The 20,260-nt window shown below is 40.2% G+C and overlaps 1 protein-coding gene and 1 non-coding gene across 5 annotated transcripts in view; one reads left to right on the top strand and one right to left on the bottom strand.

Moving 5' to 3' along the window:
* The window catches only part of CD200 (CD200 molecule), a 220,773-nt gene that overhangs the window by 28,561 nt on the left and 171,952 nt on the right, over window positions 1–20,260 (top strand). The window lies entirely within an intron of this gene.
* TRNAT-AGU (transfer RNA threonine (anticodon AGU)) lies at window positions 17,861–17,934 on the bottom strand. The gene has a single exon. It is a non-coding gene; the product is annotated as a tRNA-Thr (tRNA).

Below are 20,260 nucleotides of genomic sequence, written 5' to 3'. Positions count from 1 at the left end.
AAATGAAGTAGGTAATTTAAGAAAATAACTGCATTATGATCAAAATAGCTGCTCTAAGTCCAGTTGATATTAAAACATTGTGATTACTCTTTTCATAGGCATGCAGGTACTGCATCAGACAGAACTGAACTTGCTTCCTCATTTTGCAACTTCACTGCTTTTTGGATAGTTTTCTTATCATCTGAAATCTTCCATTTTATCCCATCTGAACTAAATAAATTTGTGTCCATGTTAACTAATCCTTAGAAAATACTTACATAGACGATTAAATAAAAATTAATTTTCAATACTAAATTTTATACTGTCAATTTATTTTCAGAAGTTATTACAGAGTTTTTAGACTATATTTTATCAAGTGGCTATATTATATTATGCTTAATCACCTCCCATTATTAAATAGTTTTTTTATATTCCTGAGAAAGGTAAAAGGATATTAAATGTTATCAATCTTTTCTTTGAGCACATTTTATCATTTTTAATAAAATGAAATATTCCAACAATTTAATGATAAATCAGAGGAGCACTGCAGAATAAAGGTAGAAAAATGTAATGCTGTATTAAAATTGAACTAAAGTCACAAAAGTATGTTTCTGAATTGTGTTTTTCAGGTGCTTCATGTCTTACTGAACGTATACGTTTGTCTATTGTTGGAGTTTCCCTTCTCTTGATCATTTTAATTGCAGCATTCTGCTATTGTAAAAAGAAAAAGTAAGTTGTATTGTAACCTGTATGTGATAGAGAAAGTGAATATGGTGTGTCTAGTTTCATATCTGAAAAAGAGAATTTCCAAGGGCTCTAGCAACATTCATCATGGAAAGAATCACCATGGGAAACTATTCCATGAGGTTTAGTAGATTTTGCAGTCAAATATTTTTGTTTTTAAAGTGATTACCTCGTTGAAATGCTATAAAAATTGACTAAGTGATCATTCTTATGGATTATTGCGTGTAAGATTAATTCTTTAGGGAAGATTTTGACACTAGAGAGCAATTAGACATCAGATAATAAATTGATATGGAGCGTTGACTGGGTGAGAGATAAACCGCTAATTGAAGACTGATAGAAATATATAAGTGGAAAACTTGATAAATCTCAAGCCACAGTAAGATAAGATATATTATTTTTATAAAACATATTATTTTTATAAAATATTTTATATATTTTCCTTGTTTCAGTTATCATATGTCATTGCATCGCTGACATCCCGTTGTTCATTGTTTTACTCGAGTGGGCACCAGTAATGTCTCCATTTGTCCCAGCCCTGAGATTTTAGCAGCCTCTCCTTACTCGTTCTTCCCAACGCTGCAGTATTGGAGGCTCTTTCAGGGGCAAGGGAATGAGAGCCATTATTGTTATTGTTTTTGGCACATCGGATACGCCACGGGTAGCTTGCCAGGCTCTGCCGTGCAACTTTGATATTAGCGTAAGAAAATGCTTGAACTGCCACTGTTTATGAAAACATGAGGAAACTTTATTCGAATGGCTTCTGTTCCTATGTTGTTTGTGAAATGGACTAATTCTTTTCATTAATTGGCTATGGCTTGTAAAAAGGAGCCTTGCATTCTCTGAACTTTAGTTTCGGGCTCTAGTTCCACAGCTCTTCCTAGATAGAATAGATTCTGACCTTCTAGCTATCGTTTTGAGATTATGATTTTAGTTTTTTTGTGTAAAGTTACCTACATCCTTGCTTACAGTGTTCAATTTTTCTTACTTTGTTTTTAAGACATTCTCTCTCTCTCTCTCTCTCTCCCTATCTATCTTTCTCCCCACGCTCTTCTTAGGCTTCGTATCCTACACAATAAGATTAAAATTTTTAGTCTTTAAAATTAGTTAAAATTAAAATTAGTCTCTTTTTTCTTTCTCATTTGGGGCCACAGCTAATGTGGTGTTGGCATCACTCACGGCACTGCTGGTGTTGTTGTTGGGGGAGAGGGGAGCGACGAGTGGGAGGAGGGTCATGCAGATCTTTTATGAAGAACATTACAAAGAATATTAAAAACTTCAAGACAAAATGACCCAGCCTTGGTCAATTGAAGTTTGAAAGTTTATGCAAAATGAGATCTTTTGAAACAGAGAATATGTTCATATAACTTTTATTACAATGGATTGCTATGGTTGTTATTATTACTATTATTATTCTCTAACTGAACTTACATATTATACTTTACTATTTTTGTGTGGTTGTAGAAAAAAATGTAGTACTATATAGATATAGCTAGGTTTTGGTGCTATCTATGATTTTAGGAATTTACTCAAAATCTTTAAAGGCACTGCCCATAGTAAAAGTCGATTAACGTACAACTTGCCCACTGCCTGTGGGAATGTTTTGTTAATACTAGTTATAAAATTCTATGATTAAATTTCCACTCAGTTAAATATGAGATGCACTTCCTACAACTTTATGGTCACGTCTAAAAAATAGGTTTGATACTGCAGGGCCACAGGTGGTCCCATAAGCCTCTGCAAAAGACCCCTGAGTACAGTCAGGAGTAAGCGCTGCACATAGCCTGGTGTGACCCCAAAATAAGATAATAAATAAATGTGCACATAAAAGTGGTTCTCATCTATGTCACAGCTACTAGATTATCTAATTTATAAACATCGTACACAATTCATGAGAGGTCAATGTGGCTGGAGGTCAAAATCAATCGAAACTTTGATGCTGTATGTCCATTTGATCTTCAAGCCTCTGTAGGATATACCAACACCAGCGTCATCGCACTCCCCCACTCTTGATGCCAAAGCTCTAGTGTTGAGAAAATGCCAGCGTCAGGTCTAGTATAGTCCATGTATCTAGTCAGAGGGGATGGCAAGATAGTAAGAAAAGCCCAAGAAAAACTTTATTGATTTGTCTTTTTTTTCTTTCCCAGAGGATAAGAAGTCTGCAACATTTTAAAAGAAGAAACATCTGGTGCCAGTCAGAGGTGGCTTCTGGGCGAGACTGCTGAGTTGCAGGAAATAGGGAGATATGGGCAAAGGATCCCCATTCACGTTTCCATTCATCTCAGAGCTTTCAGTCACAAAGTCCAGCATACCTGGGTTTCCTGGAAGGGAGCATAACATGACACTCACCATAACCATGCTGGCGGACACCACACCAAGCTGTTTCATTTGGGGTGCCCTGGAAAGGGGGGTGAGACCTCTTCCCACCCAAGGGACCCAGCTCGCAGCTGAAAACCTCCAGAACTTAACAGTCAGAAGGTTCATGGTCGTTCTCCACATATTGGACTGAGCCTCACCCAGAAATGAAATGAAACAATCTTACACTCTCAGGAAATTTTTTTGTAGTTTTTTCAGCAGTTTTGCATAATAAACAATACTGAATTATTGTTATTATTATTTTGGTTCTGCTTTAGAGTAGGTGTTGCAGTTAGGGATGGGAACATTCAAAATATCCTGGTGGCAAGGTGTATTTCCCTTTTAAAATGTTTTAAGGAAGGGGCATAGTTCCGCCAGCAGGTCAATCTGGACCTGTGAGGAGAGTACATCAGCAGCCTGATGGCGCCTTCAGGCTTCCAGGTACCCCAAAATTGCTACTGTGCCTTTGGCTAGACCACAAAAACTTGGGGCAAAGCTTACCAAGAAAGTAAATGGCCAAAAGTTAGGTATGTGGGAGACACACCCACAAACTACCTCTGGCTCAGCTATATAATTGGAGGCAAGGCCTCTCTGGTTCCTGATTGAACTGCTTAACTGCTATGATCTCAGAGACTCAGAGACAAATCTTGGGACCCAGTGGCTTCTGGCAGAGATGTGTCTGGTCCCTGCAGTAGGTTACAGGCACTGGGCCACCCCAGGTGGGAATAGGTTTCGTGCCTTGGCCTGTTCCCCCTGACGGCTCAGTGGCTGCCGTCTTCCAGAGGCCATTTGACAGTCAGGTTTGGACTCTCAGTGACGAGACACAGGGGGCCTCCCGGGATCAGGGTGGAGCCGGCCTCTGGAGTCGCCGCCCATGAATGGCCTTTCTGGCTACTGATCAAGCTGCTTAATGGCCATGATCTCAGAGACTCAGAAACAAATCTCGAAACCCAGCAGCTTTTGGCAGAAAGGTGTCTGGATCCTGCAGGAGGTTACTGTCGCCGGTCCATCCCAGGAGGGGAAGGGTGCTGCCCTACCTGCTCCCCCTTGGCAGCTCAGTGATTGCCATCTTCCAGAGGTCATTGGACAGTCAGGATTGGGCCCGCAGTGATTAGACACATGGGGCCTCACGGGATGGGGCTGGAGGCAGCCCTTTCTTTTCCACTCCAAAGAGATACCAAGTCGCCACTCACGAATGAGCCCTCTGGCTGCTGATCGAGCTGCGCATCGACCATGATCCAAGAGACTCAGGAACAAATCTCAGAACACAGCAGGGCAACTGATGATGTGAAGGAAATAATAGGTAGGGAGCCTGAGCAGGGAAATTGCCTCTCAGCAGAAGTTTAAACTGTCCCCTCCACAGGGGCAGGTCACTGAGAGGACGTAGCACACAGTGGATGACTGGTTGTTTCAGGTTCCAGGAACTTACTCTGGGAACCAGGGAGAAGGAAGACCTGGCTGGTCTGAGTTTTTCAACTGGTTAGTGGCTGGCTCATCGAATTCTCTACCACCAACATCAGGTGGTCACCATTTCAAGGCCAATTACTTGAGAGACAAAAGTTGATAAGAAAAGATTTCTTTTTACTCAGGTGATAGCAATCTGAGAAAATTCTAGACTTCTTGTCATCAAAAAAAATTTTTTTTGTCTCTAAAGTCACAAGAAGAGGTTTTTATAGAAAACGAGAGGGGTAGATAATGTGTGTTTCAAACTAGCAGGTATCAGAAGCCTTAATCCAAAATCTTTATTTGCAGTTAAATCAGAAGTGAATCTCAGGCAATAAACCCTTGAGTGAACGTATCACACTGGAGTCCATCTCTGTCTTATCTCCACTCACAGATAAGTAACATACTTAAGCCTCCAGTTCTTCCAGCAATTAAAGAATCAGGAATCCCTCCATAATCTTCTGTGAGGCCATTTTTTCCCTAACATCCAAAACAGACAAACATATTGAAAAAAGAAATTGCAGAACTATATCCCTGATGAGCCTGAAGGAAAAGATACTTCATAAAATCTCAACAATATACCAAAAGGATCATACACCATGATGGAATGGATTCTTGAATCTCAGGGATTCAAGAATCACCTATTATATGCAAGTCAATGACTGTAATACACCATGTCTACAAAAGCAAGGATAAAAATAATACCCTACCAATAGATGCAGGGCAATTTTTATAATATTGAACATCCATCAATGATATTCTCAACAAAAAATAGGGATGGAAGAACACACCTAGAGACTGCAAAAGTCATGTTTGGAATATGCTTAACACCATATTCAATGTAAAAAATTAGGAAGATTTTTAAGATCAAACTCCTGAAGAGGATGCCTGCTACTCCCATTCTCATTCAACATAGTGTTAGAAGTCCCAGTCACAGCTACCAGCAAAAAATAAGTCAGTTAGTTAAAGTTATACAAATGAGAAAGGAAGACACTAAGCTATCACTATTTGCAGATGGCATGGTAATATAAATAGAATATCCTAAAAAGTCCACTATGAAACTTTCAAAAACAATCAACCAATAATATGAGTAAAGTAGTGAGTTACAAAATCAACACACAATATAGATTATATTTCTATATGCAAACAGTGAACAAAAGAGAAAGGAATCAATAATAATAAAAAACATTTAAAATTGTGTATAGAACATCAAGAACCTAGGGATCACTTTTATACAATCAATGCACGTCAAACCAAGAAGGAAACCTCCTACACCCAAAGCTGAAGCTAGAGCCAAAGCTTTGAATGTCAAGAAAGCAGTGCTGAACGGTGTCCACTGCCACAAAAATAGAGAATAAAATCCACACATTAACCCACTTTTCAGAGATTCATAATGCTGCAGCTGAGAAGACACCCAAATATTCCTGGAAGATGACCCCCAGAAGAAACCAGCTTGACCATTATGCTGTCATCAGTCCCCTCTGATCTCTGAGTCAGCTGTGAAGAAGAGAGAAGACAACTACACACTTGTGTTTATTGGGGACGTCGAGGCCGAGAAGCTGCAGATTAAGCAGCTGTGAATAAGTTCTGTGACACTGGTGTGGTCACAGTCAGCACCCTGATTAGCCCTACTGGGCAGAAGAAGGCATATTGGGCTGTCTCCGACCATGAAGACTTGCATGTTGCCAACAAAATTGGGATCCTCTAAACAGTCCAGCTGGCTAATCCTAAATATAATTTTCTTCACCGTAGAAAAGTTGTGAGGAATCAACTTAGCAAAGCATGCACTGTAGCAATGTCCTCCCATTGTTCATCGATTTCCTTGAGCGGGCACCAGTAATGTCTCCATTGTGAGACTTATTGTTACTGTTTTTGCATATTGAATATATCCTGGGTAGCTTGTCAGGCTTTGCCCTGCGGGCAGAATACTCGAGTAGATTGCCGGGCTCTCCAAGAGGGGTGGAGGAACTGAACCCGGGTTGGCCTCGTGCAAGGCAAACACCCTACCTGCTATGCTGTCTCTCTGGCCTTAGGAAATCATATGAAAGATTTCTATATCAAAACCTAAGTTGAGGTGCCAAAGAGACAGTACGGTGAGTAAGGCTCTTGCTTTGCATGCAACTGAGCTGGGTTTGATTCCCAATACATCAGATTGTTCCCTGAGCCCCACCATGTGTGATCCCTGAGTGCAGAGGCAAAAGTAATCCAGAGCATTGCCAAGTCAGGGCCAAGCTCCCCCTCCAACCCCGCCAACCCCCACCAAATCCTGTAAGTTCAGTGCTGGATGGATAGTTCAGGGTTTAAGGCACTTGCCTTCCAGCAGTCACCCCCAAGTTCAATCCCCAGCACCACGTATGGGCCCTGATCACCACGAGGAGTGCTTCGTTAGCACAGACACAAAAACACTGAGCATAACTTAGTGTCTTCCAAAATCCAAAAGAGAAAGAAACTATAAATTCCTATGGAAATAAATAGAAAATAAATGAAAAAATATCCTATGTTCAATGGTTTGGAACTATTAACATTGCCCAAATGTCTGTTTTCCCCAATGCATTATGAAAATTAAATGCAATCCCTACCAAAAGTAGAATGTGATTTTTCAAGGATCCAGAAAACAAACTGCCAACATTTACATGGAATCATGAAACTTCCCAAATAGTGACAAAACCCAAAAATGAAATACAGGGATCTTGCTTTGCATGCTATTCTATAAAGCTACATTTGGAAAGCAGTGTGGAAGAAAAGCAGACTTTTAGACCAATGGAATAGATTTAAAAGCTTGTAAGAAAACCCTCTGAGTTAAAGACAAGAGTAGTCACGACAAAGTAGCAAAGTTCACTAAGTTCAGGAAGGATGCCTCTTCAACAAACAAATGATGCTGGGGACACTGAGGTAGCCACATACAAAACAAAACAAATCCCAAAAGCCAAAGTTGGACCCCTGTCTCACAGTCTACACAAAAGTTAATAGAAATTTATTAAATACATTCATATTGGCCGACCCGAGTTCGATTCCTCTGCCCCTCTCGGAGATCCCGGCAAGCTACCGAGAGTATTCGATATGCCAGACACAGTAACAACAAAGTCTCCAATGGAGACGTTACTGGGCCCGCTCGAGCAAATCGCTGGTCAACGGGAGGGCCTTTACCTTATATTAGACAGAATCTATAAAACACTGTCAATTTTTTTTTGCTGATAGTATATAGGTAAAACTCCATGATAGTGACATCAGAGGTATCTTCAATGATTTGACTGCATTGGCAAATACAGCAAGAGTACAAATAAACAAATAGTACTACATCAAACTAATTTTCTTTCTGCATGGTGAAAGAAATCAGAGCTCAAAGGAAGACACCAGACTGAACAAGAGAAAATATTTGCTCCTATATATTAGTAGGTGGCTGTATCTATATCAAAAATCATTCACAACACTCAATAAAACAGCTCTATTAAAAAAGGGGAGATGAAGTGGAAAAGTGTTTCTTTACTGTCAGGGGAACACAAATCAAAATGATGATGAACTATCACCTCACACCAACAAGAATTGCCTATATTGAAGAGATGGGAAATAAGAAAATAAAAAATGATAAAAAAAAACAAAAGAGAAGAAAAGACAAAGTTTAATGAAAACACAAAGACTTACTCCAGAGTGTCTCAGGCAAGGAGTATGAAATATCTGTCTTCACAATGAATGTATATAAGCTTTTTTTAAATAAAATAATGTATGTTGATCTCAGTAGGCCCACATATCTCAGACCCTTTGCTTGCTCATCCAATCTTCCAGGTGAGATTAACCTGCTGGCTGTCATCCCTGGGACCTGGGTTCCAGCAGCTTCCATGCCTGACTTCTGCCACCCAGCAAGCCCACCTTCACATCTCCTGAACCACGTGGACAGGTTTACTCATCACATCTCCCTTTACTCACACTTAAACCTCCTGACACTGGGTGAAGAAGGCCAGGGAAGAGTGAACACAAGGAGCCTGATTCCTCAGCAATTCCAGGGATGCTAACTGCAGAGATTTGCCCTCAGCACAGCAGGAGCACAGCAAACGCAGTGGGGAAGCCAGCTAGAAGTTCACCAAACTCAGTGAACGAAAATATTAACAGGAATGCGTTACCAGGATCTGTTAGGCAAACTCTCAGAGAATGACCTTGTAACACTACGTTGAGGGTGTTTAATGAGCTCAAAGAAATGATGGCAGAGGTAGTCAGACAAGCAGAAGAAAGAACGAGAGCGGAAATGAAAAAAGACTACAGTCAGAAGTGACAGAAATGAAGAATATGGAAGGTAACATAAAAAAGACAGTAGAAGTTCTGAGAAGCAGAATAGCAGCAGTTGAGGAAAGAACCAAGGAGCTTCAAGATGAGAAGATCTCTAGAAAACAAAAGATGGTCATGTGAAGAAATGAACACTCATGGCAACTATGGACGACTTCAATAGGACTAATATAAGAATCATCAAGGTCCCAAAGAACAGAAAGACAAATTCAGGGAGAAACCAAGCAAAAAAAAAATCACATATAAGAATCTCCGGACACTACTTCCACTACCCAGTCGTCGCCACACTCCAGGACGCTTTCCGGACACATCATAAAACACTAAATACCCATCTTCCGGAATTGTCGTACCATATTTGATAGGGTTCAAATATGGTAACACCTACAAGGGTGATTAGAGGTCGTCCCAAAAGCCTCTATCCCTCTCGGAAAGACTGGCAAGCTACCGAGAGTATTCCGCCCACACGGAAGAGCCTGGCAAGCTATCTGCTTTGTATTCGATATGCCAAAACCAGTAACTACAACTGTTCTCATTCACCGACATGGCAGCACTGAGAAGGATGAGAAAGGAGAGGCCGACAAAATCTCAAGGCCAACGTAGGCTGCCACAACGAAGGAGGACAAAAATGATCGTCTGTACTTTCAATGCACGTACGCTAGCATCAGATGCATCCATTGAGGACCTGATGGTACAAGTGCGAATGATCAAGTATGACATCATTGGTCTGACCGAGACAAGAAGGCACGAATCTCACCATGCTGTTTTCGACACTGGAGAAGAATTTTTCCTTGGAACATGCGATAAAAGAGTTGTTGGAGGCATCCGTGTCCTTGTCAACACAAACTTGGCCAAGAGCATTGATTCATTCGAATGCCTAACAACCTGAATCGGACATTTACATTTGAATAGATGTGACTCACTGCCTGCAGTTTCTATCTTCATTGTCTATGCACCAACATCTCATTATGATGAAAGAGAAATCGAGAAGTTCTACATGGAGCTAGAGAAGTTCTATAAAGAAGACCACACCTTCTACAAGACCATTGTGGGTGATTTTAATGCCAAGATAGGACCGAGAAGATCAGCTGAAGAAATTCACATCGGGACCCATGGCCTAGAATAGAACGAACAGGGTGAGAGACTGTCTGAGTTCATCATGTCGACCAAGACCATTCATGGTAACTCACAGTTCCAGAAGGCAGAATCTAAACGATGGACATGGGAGTCTCCCGGTGGACGATTCCACAACGAAATAGATCACATCATATTCAATCGATGGTTTTGCCTGACTGATGTCGCTGTTGTCCCAAAATTTCGAACGGGATCGGACCACCGTCTCCTTCGTGCAAAATTCTACTTCACAGAGCGGGGAGAAAGGGCTGCAAAGTTTAAAAAGAGAACTCCCAGAATGACCACCAACTGGGAACTCTTTGGTACTATTGCGGCAACATGGGAAGATGCCATTGTTGACAACATTGACAAGGAATACGATCGACTGGTTCAGCGCCTCCATGAATGTGTGAGGAACGCCAAGCGAGAGATAGCCACAAAAAATCGCCTATCTTCGAAAACTCTTGAGCTAATTCGCCAGCATGGTTTGGCGCATGCCTCAGGCAACCGCAAGCTAACGTCCGAGCTCACAAAGCAGTGCAGAGATGCGATCAAGGAAGACCTCAAAGAGAGAAGAGCAGAAGTACTGGTAGATGCGGCAGAAGCCGGGAAAAGTATTCGTAACGCCCGCCTGTCCTTCGCCAACTATAAGACCAAGATGACTGCCCTCCGATGTCCTGATGGATCCATCACATCCTCCAGAACGGCAATGGAGAAGATTATCCATGACTTCTACTCAAATCTCTTCGATAGCCATGCCCACTTGCCGACATACCAAATTCCACAGGATGGATATGTCGTTCCCAACGTTCTCCCTTCCGAAATCCGACACACCATTTCGTCGGTAAAGAAACAAACAGCACCCGGCCCAGACAAGGTCAGACCTGAACACCTGAAGAACCATGCTGTCAGTACTCATCAATACACTGGCTCGGCTCTTCACTCGCTACCTGTCTGAATGCAAGGTTCCGTCCCAATGGAAAACCAGCAGGACCGTACTACTGTTCAAGAAGGGAGACATCCATGACATTGGCAACTATCGCCCAATCTGCCTATTGTCTGTCATCTACAAGTTGTTCACTTGAGTCATCCTAAATAGGATTGGCAGAACACTAGATGAAGGACAACCATGCGAGCAAGCCGGGTTCCGCAAAGGATTCAGCACCATCGACCATATCCACACCATAACCAAGCTCATTGAGGTTTCTCGGGAGTTCAAGATGACGCTCTGTTTAACGTTCATTGATTTAAAGAAGGCCTTTGATTCTGTTGAGACGGAAGCGGTCATTGAAGCCCTAGCCAATCAGGGCATTCAAGCCCAATACATCAGGATCCTCCGTGAGCTGTATTGCGGATTCACTACCAGGATCTCAGCATTCTACAAAGAAGTGATCGTTGATGTCAAGAGAGGGGTGCGGCAGGGTGATACCATTTCACCAAAACTCTTCAGTGCCACCCTCGAGAACATCATGCGACGACTGGAATGGGAAGGAATGGGAGTGAAGATAGATGGTCGGCAACTACACCACCTCCGCTTTGCTGATGACATTGTTTTAATAACACCAAACATCAGCCAAGCGGCACAAATGCTGGCCGACTTTGACCGTGAGTGTGGAAAGGTAGGACTACAGCTGAATCTTACGAAGACAATGTTTATGAGAAGCAGCCTTGTTCCTGACGCCCCATTCGCTCTCAATGGAACGACCATCTCCGAATGCAACAGCTATGTGTACCTAGGTCGAGAGGTCAACATGACAAATGACCTGGCACCCGAGCTGAGCAGGAGGAAGAGAGCGGCTTGGAACGCCTTCAAGAACGTCGAAGAAATAGCTAAGAGGATGAAGAACCTCCAGCTCCGGGCACATCTCTTTGATTCCACTGTTCTTCCTGCATTAACATATGCCTCAGAGACCTGGGCCCTACGCAAACAAGATGAGAACGCCATTCAGGTCTCCCAAAGAAGAAAAGAAAGAGCTATGCTTGGAATATCACGTTTCACTCAAATGAGAGAGAGAATCCAGAGTTCTGACATCCGTGGATGGTCAAGAATCAGGGACACTGTCTCATATGCCAAGGTGTCGAAAATCAGATGGGCTGGTCACGTAATGAGATTTAAAGACGACCTCTGGACTAGAGCTGTTACTGACTGGATTCCATGGGATGTCAAAAGACCGCGTGGCCGCCCACCTTCCAGATGGTCAGACTTCTTCGTCAAGATCATGAACGATCGGTTTGAGGCCCTTCATGTTCCTGGAGCGAACAGATACCACTGGGCTACACTAGCACGCGACAGGGACAAATGGAGACGTTACTGGCGCCCGCTCGAGCAAATCGACGACTAATGGGAAGTTAAGTGTGATTAAGTGATAAGAATCTCCCAGATTTAGCCTTGTGGACAGCAGTCCGTCCTTCACGCCCTACCGAGGTCACCAGTTGCCCCCCGTGAGCAGCTCTCTAGCACGGCCACGGCCCCAGAAGCACAAGGACTTAATGCAGAACCCGGCAGCTTGGAGCAGAAAAGTGAATGGACTATGCGTTAATCCAGGCCATCAGGTCTGTCCACAGGGGAAAGGGTGTTGCCCCAGTCGCCTTCTCCTCTCTGGAAAGAAAGATGGCGGCCGCATGGGAGCCTTGTGGACAGCAGGTATGAGCCGGGGTACTGGGGGCAACTGGAACCTCATTGGAAGGGGGGCGTTTCGGTCTGCCCTTCACGCCCTACCGAGGCCACCAGTTGCTCCCCACTAGCGGCTCTCCAGCACGGCCACGTCTCCAGTGCACAGAGACCAATTTCTTAACTATCTGACTTTCAGTAGAAATACTTCCAGGGTCAATAAGTAAAATAGCAGAAATCCAAAGCCAACATTTGGTTCTCGAACCCAGCTGTAGAAAGCAAATCACTTCACAATGCTTTTTCAGCATATCTGATTTGGGGGGGGTAAACTCTAAATAATAGTGGTGAATCTTTTATTGAAACAATGAATCTAATCAAAGCAGATAGAGTGTTAACTAGAATTCATCTGCCCCACAGGGACTGGGAGGGGTGGGAGTTGGCGTTTTATTGGGGTTCTTCATGGTAAAAAATAAGTTTTGGTAAAGGGAAATGTGTTTGATGTTTGCATGACTGAGACCTAAACCTGAAAGCTTTGTAACCTTTCCCACGGTGATTCAATAAAGAAATTAAAAAAAAAAAAAAGAATCTCCCAGATTTGAGGAGCACAATCATCAGAAGTAAGAAGCCAGAGGGAACCCAGTGAAATATGAAATACTCAAATAGAAATAGAAATACTAAAAAAAATCCCAAATCGAAAAACTCAAAGACTCATTATGATTTGAATAACAAAATCCAAAGAAAAGCAACATATCTGAAGAGCAATATCGAAAACGAACTTAAATAAAAAAGATGTACCATAGATTCACAGTAGATCTATCAAATGAGTAGAAACTGGTTTTTTATACTCTGCAAAAACAAACAAAATGCAGTAGAAGGAACACCTCATTCTACCCAGCTGGTCATCCTTCAGACTTGGAGGAGCAAAATGAAGCTCCATAGATAAAGCAGGATAGGCTTTTTATGGGCTTGAAATCAGTTTGTCAGAAGCATTACAGGATATTTTTTAAAAAATAAGACAAACTTCTCAGCACTTTGCCACTGAACGTGACACTCACTCACGGTACATATGGTTGTCCTCTACTAGATTAGAAAGGTCTGTTGATTTCTAGCTTGCTAAGGTTGTTCATACATTTAAGAAAATAAGTTAATGTTTTATCAACCTACTGGTGACTCTTTAGTTTACTAATAGTGAATTACTAGTTAATATTAGTCAACTAAAATCAATTTTAACACATTGATTGATTTATAATTTAGCTTTATTCATCTCTATGTTTTAGGTGTTACCACCTCCACGATAAAAGAAAAAGCTCTCTGTCTCATATGTGGCTTATAAAGATACACAGCAAGGGAACAACAAACAGCCAAACGCACCATCATTGCAATTTTTGTCTATAGAACTGAGCTTACCAAGTAGAGGGGGTGGCTGGGAAGGAATTTGGGGACCCTTAGGAGGGGAATCAGGTACTCTGGTGATAAGTGTGGTGTGGAATAGTGTACACATGAAAAGCATAACTAACAGTATTGTCAATCATGGTACCTCAATAAAAATGGTCAAAGAAAAAATGGCATAAGCCAACACTGATAGCACCAATGCCCAAGATCCCATTGCAAAGCCGAAGAACAGTGCAGATGAAAGGTATCAAATGTAGCACAGCAGCTGAAATAAGGTACAGTCACAGAGATTGACAGTTTAGGAAACTGAGGTTTTACTTGTGTGCTTGTAGCAGGTGGTAAATTTGTAATTTTCCTATCTGTTTTCATTTTACATATTTGGAGAAAAAATAGTAGTTTGCATTACTGCTTCTAAAGGAGGGAGTAAAATGTGTCTAGTTTCAAATCTGAAGAAGAGAAGTTCCAAGGGTTTTGGCAACATTCATCACAGAAAGGACCATCATAGAAAACTCTATCCCGTACAAGTGATAATTTTTGTAGGTAAAGATTTTGTTTTTCATATAGTAATGACTTACTTGGAGTTATTATAAAGACACATTTTTAAAAAAAATTTTATTAGTGAGACATCATGAGGTACAGTTGTAGACTTACAAATTTTTGTGCTTGGGTTTCAATTATACAAGGATGAAATACCCATCCCTCCACCAGTGCCCATTTCCCACCACCACGAATCCCAGTATCCCTCCCACCCTCCATTCCCCCATCCCACCCTGCCTCTGTGGCAGGGTATTCCCTTTTGTTCTCCCTCTCTCTTACTGGGTGTTGTGATTTGCAAAAGAGGCAATGGGTGACAATCATGTTTGGTCTATAGTCTACTTTCCGCATGCTTCTCCCATCCTGGGCGGATCCTCCCAACACCCTTTATTTGGTGCTCCCTTCTCTATCTGAGCTCCCTTTTCCCCTAGCATGTGTGGTTGGCCTCCAAGCCATGGAATAAAATTCCTGGTACTATTCTCGGCCATTCTTGGGTGTTAGTCTCCTATTTTGTCACGTTATGTTCCCCAGATGAATGCAAACTATCTATGTCTATCCCTCTCTTTCTGCGTCATTTCACTTAACATGATACTTTCCATGTAGTTCCACTTGTATGTAAATTTCATGACTTCGATGAAGACACATTTTTAATAGTGTTTTCTGCTTATAACATAGTGACCTTGAGATGATTTCCTTAGGATCGCTTTTGACAGTAGAGAGCATTATATGTTCATGCCTGGGTCTGCCGAGTGACAGGGAGACCATGACGCCTCCTAAAGGAGCAAACAGCTTAATAAATTCTTAGACAAGGATTTCACAACCCTGTCATCAGATATAAAGTTTTCACATAGATGAATTTTCTATACCTATTGACTACAATATTGCATTTTTGATCTAATCAATTTTAATTCTAGATTTGCATCAACTGTTGTTTCTTTTTCTACATTAAAATAAATAAAGCAATGCCTTTGTGTGTATATCTAAACATATATCAGCAACTTTTAAATAATTATTTTCTATTTTTAAATGGGAATGAGACCCATCATTGTTGCTGGGTTTTGGCTATTGAATACGCCACTGGGAGTTTTCCAGACTCTGCCATGCGAGCAGGATACTTTCGGTAGCCTGCCGGGTTCTCAATAGTGTCTCAGACAAGAAGTAAGCAAGAAGTTCTAATTCTCTGATCCTGAAATAGCCTAGAATATGGCACTTTCTAAAATCTTTCTAAAATCTCGGGTTATGACAAAGGAGGTGTTACTGGTGCCAGCTTAAGGAAATCGATGCACGACAGGATGACAGTGATACAGTGATACTATTTTTAAAAGTCTTAAATAAATCCAAGAATATATAGTACAATATCTAAACCCTGATGCACTACTCTTACAACAAGTAATTCTTAGGGGTTCAATGTAGAAAACCTTTGAAAGAAACCAGCAAAAATTACATGATGTAATTTATTTCCAATCAATAAATCATTGTGACACTCTAATTCTCCCTATCAGACTGAATTGTGTGCTGCTAAAAATAATTGAAACATAATAATAAACTTTTTTTAGTAATAAGCTCAGAGAAAAGCATTCATTTGAGAATATTTGCATAATATGGTTTGACAAACTGTGATTTTAAATATTGAATAAAAAACCAAATCTCATGGTTATAGAATATACACAATATGCATATTCTGTAGTTCTGATACTGAAATATTTGAAAAATATTATGTTGAATATTTATGCTGAAATGATATTTTGCTGAATCTCTCTGTTTGGGTCTTCCAGTTTTTTATCATTGCCATCTCTTACAATCTGCCACCAGAGGGAGTATTGGGATTGTTTTCATCTTACTGACACATCCATAACCTTGCCTAGCTATGTCTGAGAAGGTGCTTAAGGCTGGGGCTGAGACCTCCCAAGAAACTACAGTTAGCACCACCTGATTGATGGAGGAACTCTGATGAGCCATTTTCCTCGTGCAAACAGGTAAGAGACACATGACATTTGCTGTCATGCATGTATTTCAAATATGAGAGTTAACCATCCTAACTAAGCGATGTATTTGGTAACAGCAACTATCATTTTAGAAATGAATGAAAACAATTTTAATATCTCAGTTAGACTATCAGTTGCATTTTCGTGAAGATTACTGACAGTGAATTTTTTAAAAATGAGCTTACTTTTGTATATTTTCTTTGAAAAAAATTTATTGATATCCTTAACCTATTGGCTAATTCAATCTTTATATTGCCACAGTTATTTTCCGATTTTTCTTCTCCTCTGATAAGTTCTTAACAGTTGAATGTTTTTTCCAATTTCTCTAAGGTTATTCAGTTTGGAGTTGTATATATTTTTGCTTTTTACAAAACAAAAATTAATTGATCTACAAAGAAAATTCCAGTACTAACTGGAATTGCTTGTGAATTCTTCTATGTATTTAAACAGCAACAATGCCAGGCCTTTTTCAACTCTTTAGAAACTTGAAAGGGGAGCATTCCAAACTTTTAATGAGATCAACATTTTATGTATAACTAATTGCCTTGATAATCATCATAGCCAAAGAAAACACAAGAAATGAAAACTAATATTCTTGCTCATATGTGGAATACAAACATAGTAAGGGAAAAGAAATGGGCTAAAGGTAGCAGAACGTGGGAACTGGTCTACAGAACTGAGCTGACTACAGTTCAGGGATGGTGTGTTGAGAAGGAGGTTTATTGAGACAACGATGAGGGAACCAAACATGGAGAATGTGGTTTTGGAAAGTTGTCTGCATAAAACCAGAGAATTTAAAGCACTATCTCAAATAAAATTGAAAATTGATCAACTTTGAAAACAAAGCTACAAGTCAATATTCTTTATAAATGAATAAAAAATCCTAAGAAAAAATACTATGAAATGGAATCCAATGGAACATTACAAGATATTCCATAGCAAAGATGTAATATACCTGCAATGCAAGAATTTTCTAATGTTCAAAATCGAAAAATTCAGGTGATACATAATATTAACAGACTAAAAGTGTGCTGACTGCAAATATTTTCTTCCATTCAATTATGTCTTTCGTTTTAGGCCGTGTGTCTTTTGTCATTCGGAAACTCTTTAATTTGATGTAGTACTTTTTATTTATTTTTGATTCTGTTACCTTTGCCAATATCCTTGTATCATTGAAGACACTAGTGAAGCTCAGATCTTGGAGCAATCTGACTATATTTTTCTCAATATATTTTATAGATTATGATCTAATTTCAAGGTCTTTGAGTTGACTTTTGTGTAATGTATGACATACAAATCCAGTTTTAATATTTTTACATATGGTTTTGCTAGCACCATTTTTGAAGAGACTGTCTGTATTCCATTTCATTCTCTCAAACCCCTTTGTCAAATATTAGCTGGCTATATATGTGAGAAGCACACTGTTATAAGGCACCGCTGGGATTCGAACCCAGGATCTCCTGTTTACTAGACAGGCGCTTTAACCAACTAAGCCACGGCGCCAAAGACAAAGGCTGGAGGGATAGCACAGCGGGTAGGGCGTTCGCCTTACAAGCGGCCAACATGGCCGACCCGAGTTCGATTCCTCCACCCCTCTCGGAGAGCCCGGCAAGCTACCGAGAGTATTCGATATGCCAGACACAGTAACAACAAAGTCTCCAATGGAGACGTTACTGGGCCCGCTCGAGCAAAATCGACGATCAACGGGAGGGCCTTTACCTTTACCTTTACCTTTATATATGTGAGGGTTTGTCCTTGGATATTCCTTTGTGACACATTGGTCAGAGTCAGCCCTTATTCTAATACTGTTTTGATCACCATGATTTTGTAGTATAGTTTCAAGTTAGACAATGAGATACCTCCCAGTTTCTTATATTTCAGTATGGTTTTCTCTATTCCTGGTCTTTCATGGTGCCATAAAACTATTTAATGGATTGTTCTAAATTCTTGAAAACTGTTGCATGAATTTGAGTAGAGATTGCATTGAATCTATATAGTTATTTAGGTAAGATGTTCACTTTGACTGTGTTGATTCTTTCAATACAGGAGCATGGAACATTTTTTTTCTAATTTCTAAAGCTGTATTTTTATTTAAGTGTTTTGAAGTTTTCATGGTATAGGTCTCCCACCACTTCTATTAAATTTATTCTTAGGAACTCGATCTTCTTAGACACTATTTTAAATGAGATAGATTCTTTGATCTCTTTCTCCTCTGACCCATTATTTGTATATAAAAATGTGACTGATTATTGTGCATTGACTTTGTAACTGGCCAGTTTGCTACAAAGTTTTTTATTGTTCCTAGAAGTAATTTTTGGGCTCCTTTGAGTAAATATAACACCATATCATCTGCAAATAGAGATAATTTGACTTTTCCTTTTCCAGTTTTGGCCTCTTTGATTTCCTATTATTTTTTGATTACTGTTGTTAGAACTTTTAATACAATGTCAAATAAGTGAGAAATCCTGTCTTATGCCTGATTTCAGTGGGCAATGCTTTCAAGTTTTCACCTTGAGAAATAATGTTTGCTCTGGGCTTATGATAGATAGCCTTTAGTGTCTTGAAGAAGGTTTCTTCTACTCCTGTTTTGTTGAGGATTGTTATGACAAATGGACGTTGAGTCCTGTCACAAGTTTTCTCTGCATCAATTGATATGATCATAGGATTTTTATCTTTCATTTTAGATAAAGGGTCATTGTCCAGGATATATAAAGTAGTCACAAATATCAGCAACACAAAATTCAAAAACCGCATCAAAGAGTGGGGAAAGAAAGTGAATAGAGATTTCTCTGAGGCAGACAAACACATGGTGAACGGGCACATGAAAAATGCTCACCATAGCTTATGGTTAGGGAGATCCAAATTCAGAACAACAATGAGATACCATCTTGCATCTGTGAGAATGGCACATGCGAAAAATAATGGGAACAATTTTTGTTGGCAGGGATATCGTGGAAAAGGAACTCTCATTCACTACTAGTGGGAATGTTTCTGGTCGAACACCCAAGAAAATATTATGGAGGGTTCTTTGTAAACTTAAAATTGAACTACCATATGGCTCAGGTATCCGATATATACATCATATTTGGGATATATACACCCAGGACAGAAAAAATTTATTCCAAAGGAAATATGCACACCATTATTCATTGCAGCACGCAGTAGATTAGCTAAGATTTGACATAAACCTAGATTTCCAACAACAGATTAATGAATCATGAAGATACAGTATATATCACACAATGGGATACTATACAACTCTTGTGAATGATAAAAATCACCTTGGTCGCAAAGTACAGGAAAGAAAGTGGAAAACAATAAGTGGAGAGTGGGGGGAGATGGGACAGATGAGAAGCACTAGGGACAAGAGGCAAGATACATCAGTGTTGTTAAGGAATGATAGAGTTAAATATCCAAACAACAGTGTCAACAACACTGCAATCATGAGACCCTCACGTTAATAATCAAACTTAAGAAGTGCCTGTCAACATGGCAGGCTGAAGCTTGGGCAAAAGGAGGAATGCAAGAGAGTAAACCTGGGACACTGTTGGAAGTAAGTTCACATTGGTGATGGGATTGGTAAAGGGACATTATATTTAAATAACCCAATTCTGAATAACTTTGTTACTCAGTGCTTTAGTTCAATAAAATTTGAAAAAAGACTAAAAATCAGATTATTAGTTCAGTGTATTTAGAGAAAACAATTGGCACAATTCAACACCCTTTCATGATTTGAAACGAACCTGAAACTGAAGGAAAATTCATTAGTTTAGAAAAATTCACTAATTAAGCAAACTTCACCTCCACTACCTCCACGCCGCCACGCTCC

This window comes from Sorex fumeus, unplaced genomic scaffold, assembly GCF_029834395.1.
Source record: "Sorex fumeus unplaced genomic scaffold, SorFum_2.1 ptg000265l, whole genome shotgun sequence".
Classification (NCBI taxonomy): domain Eukaryota; kingdom Metazoa; phylum Chordata; class Mammalia; order Eulipotyphla; family Soricidae; genus Sorex; species Sorex fumeus.
This window is presented reverse-complemented; position numbering and strand designations above follow the sequence as displayed.